General features: G+C 41.8%; 1 pseudogene; it reads right to left on the bottom strand.

Annotated features, from left to right (window-relative positions):
• Positions 1 to 882: 882 nt before the first annotated feature.
• Positions 883 to 2,442, bottom strand: LOC102494334 (solute carrier family 25 member 51-like; annotated as a pseudogene).
• Positions 2,443 to 3,627: the final 1,185 nt, after the last annotated feature.

Raw genomic sequence — 3,627 nt, 5'->3', positions numbered from 1 at the left:
TTTTGGGCACACATGCTTATGGGCTCAGTATGAGTTTCAAGGCACCAGGTCCAGGACTCAAACCACTGTTGGCCATGTGGGAGTCCAGCACCTTAACCACCATGCCACCTACTAGCCCCAAATGTGCCTAAGTTTTATTTCCATATTGCACTGACTCGGATAGATCAGAATCTTCTGTTTTCCATAAAAACTGGTCTATTTTGGGATCTATTAGATTCTTTAAAGTTCCATTTTTTTTCCTGGTGTGTGAGTCGTTTTCTTTTTTAAAAAAATTTATTTATTTTTATTTATATATTTTTAATTATTATTCATACATTAAATCACTATACATCATTTAGATTGTGAAGAGACTTTACCCAGCATGATATACACCTCAGTTCAGACCAGTTGAGATCACCATACACATCCTCGCCAATAGATAATAAAACTTATCTGTGTCCCACAAGTGTCTTACCTCTCCATTTCCCCCCCTCCACATTTCCTACGCTCTTCTCCTCCCATACTCTCTTTCCACTTTGTCTCTAGTGTCCATTACAATTTTTGATACTTTTATGTTCCATTTTTATAATATGGCATTTTAGCACAAGTGGCTGCATTTTTTTTTCAAAGAATTATTTATTTAATTTTACTTATTTAATTATTTTTAATTTGCTGTAAGACATGTCCACTCTGGTGTCTCTCTCACCAGAGAGAAACAGAGAGAGAGAGAGAAAAGGGGAAAGTGAGAAAGCAAGCCACCAGGTCCAGGACTCTAACAGTAGTCAGCCATGTGGGAGTCCAGCACACCAACCAGCACATCACTTGCATTTTGGTCTGGTTTGTTCAAGCCTAGTTCAGGAGCTTAGTCCTAATGATAGCCTCCTATAATTTTTATTTTTCACTTTACTTCTTGGAAACCATAGAAAAAGACTGAAATTCCCCACCCATCTGAGACTGTATGCCAATTTTTACAACATTAACTGGAAAAAACAGGAATCCTAACATGGCCCCAAACAGACTTTCACAGATAAAATCATTGACCAAATGAGCACAGTGAGTCGTTGCAGTAGGCAGGTACTCCTTGATGGGACCATGGAGACCAAAGAAAGGGACATTGCTGAACCCATTAAGAGAAAGGATGGGCACTAAACCTCAATAATACTGCACAATTCCATGGCATTTCAGTGCCTTGAAAGCCTGATAAATGTTTGTAAATTTGTCATGATACTTATGGTCCTGAATCAATGTCTGAACTCTTTCCAGTGGAGGGGAAGTTGCTTCTGTTGTCCCTGCAAGTCCTGCTGCCATGCTTCAGGTCACAAACTCTGGGACACTGACATGCTTACAGAGAAGGCAAGACAAATCTTCACACAGACCAAACATAAGCATCAGTGTTGTTGTCTTCTGCATCAATGGGGAAGTGGGGAGGAAGGATTCCACCATACAAGTTTAAGAATCCATCCCTTCTCAACTGAAGTATGGCATCCTGGGTTTTGATTCTGTATAGCTTTTGCTGAAAGAGGACTTCTTGGATAAGAAATGTGATGGCTACATTGTTGAAAGCTTTAGTAGCCACACAAGAAATGCTTCATTTCACCATCTGTAATGTGAGATGATAGCTCTTGTTTAGAGTTTAGGATTGGTGGCCTCTTTCATGAGATTCTGAATACATCGTGTTGCTTTTCTTTCTTTCTTCCTTTCTTCTTCTTTTTTTTTTAGACAGGTTTTTGCTATAGGGCACGTGCACTCACCAGAGAGACACAGAGAGACAGAAAGCGAAAAATCACCACCCCCCCCCCCCAGCGGGGATGATCACACTACAGTCCCTTTTCTTCCAGTCTCCTCTCTGGATTTGGGGCATGCACGTACACACACCTGGTGTGTTTCAAGTTGCCGGGTCTGGGACTCGAGTTGTGGTCGTCTACGTGGGAGTCCAGTGAGGTAACCATTATACCATGTGCTGGTCCCTCCATCATGTTGTTTAAGCTCTTTCTTCTTCATGAAGGATTTTTTAAACCTATGACCAGCTGTGTCATACCACTTTCAGGTTTAAACCATTTTCTTCATATGAAGAAATTAATTCTGAAAATTTGTTGCACTGTAACACCATCTGGGCCTGGTGTTTTGGGGGATGATGGCTTGTTGATGACTTGACCAATTCATTTCATTGTTATTGGTCTGTTAGGGTCTTTTTTCTGGAATCATTTCTGATAACTAGAATTCCCATCACCTTGGGTGCCCTGCTTCATGCCCAGCAGATACCCACCCACAGGACTGGGATCGAGCCTTAACACTTTACTACTTCTGCGAACATATTTATAATGGTTACTTTGAAGGCTTTGTTAAATTTGATGTCTGATTGCTCTCATAGATATGTTCTGTTGTCAGCTTTTTTCCTGATGTATGGGTTCTATATTCCAGTTTCTTTGTAAATCTCATCATTTTTTGTTGAAAATTGGACATTTTTACATAATACATTATAGCAACTCTGGGTACTGGTTCCACCCTCTTCATCTGGGGCTTGTAATTGTTATTTCCATGTTTATATTTTAGTGATTAGCTGGATTATTTTAGTAAAGTGTATGCCCACAAACAAAGTGAAGGCTCTTATGCTGCTCCTCAAGAGGCATGGCCTTCCACATACCCACAGTCAACCTGGGATGAAGGTGGTTTTGGTAGGGTTCTCTTTTGACTCTTTTCCCCGATGCACCCAGGTGTTAAGCTCCACTAATTGCCTGTGATTGCACTATGGTTTTCAACAATGCCCTGAAGCATAAATTGTTCCACGACTGAGATTTATTCTGAGCCCAGGAGGTCTCTTTCTTTTATTTATTTAGTTTTAAATATTTCCAGAGGGGGCATGTTCTCACTAGTCTCTTTCTTTCCCAGGTTGTTTCTGGCAAACCAGTGTACCTATAGTTTAGTTTGTATCACCAATGAATCTACCAATGTCCTCTTAGTTGCCTTTCATCATGTGTAATGTTTTCAGGCACTACTTCTTTTTTTCTTTTTTTTGAGAGGTTTTCGCTATAGGGCGCATGCGCTTGCCAGACAGAGAGAGACAGAGAGACAGAAAGCGAGAAATCACCCCCCAGGGGGGATGGCCACGCCACAATCCCTTCTCCTCCATTCTCCTGTCGGGACTTGGGCACTCACGCACACGTGCCCGGCGTGAGTTTAAGCCACCGGTTCCAGGACTCGAACCGCAATCGACTATGCAGGAGTCCAGCGATAGAGCCATTACGCTAACTGCTGGTCCCTTCGGGCACTACTTCTGACACCAGCTGTGTAGTGTTTCCTAGCACCAATTCTCTGATTCTGTGACACCAACTAGATTTCCTATAATTCAACTCAATTCTGACACTAACTTCTCAGAGTTCGTGCAGACCCCGCAGGTACAGGGTTTAGTCTCACAAGTCTGCCAGTTGAGAACGGGGTGTCCAGACTATACCCATTTCTTCCTGGCCTGCTACAAGTTTGAGAATTCTTATGACTCCCTCCTTGAGTCATAAGAACTCAGGAAAGCACTTTACTTACTATTACCAGAACTTTAAAGGATACAACTCAGGAACAGTCAAGTGGAAGTGCATAGTGTTGAAGGAAATGGCCAGACATATAAAAAATATTTTAGAGGGGCCAACAAGGGGT

Source organism: Tupaia chinensis, unplaced genomic scaffold (genome assembly GCF_000334495.1).
Source record: "Tupaia chinensis unplaced genomic scaffold, TupChi_1.0 Scaffold142619_1, whole genome shotgun sequence".
Taxonomy (NCBI): domain Eukaryota; kingdom Metazoa; phylum Chordata; class Mammalia; order Scandentia; family Tupaiidae; genus Tupaia; species Tupaia belangeri.
Note: the sequence above shows the minus strand (reverse complement) of the source record. Positions and strands in the feature narration are given on the sequence as shown.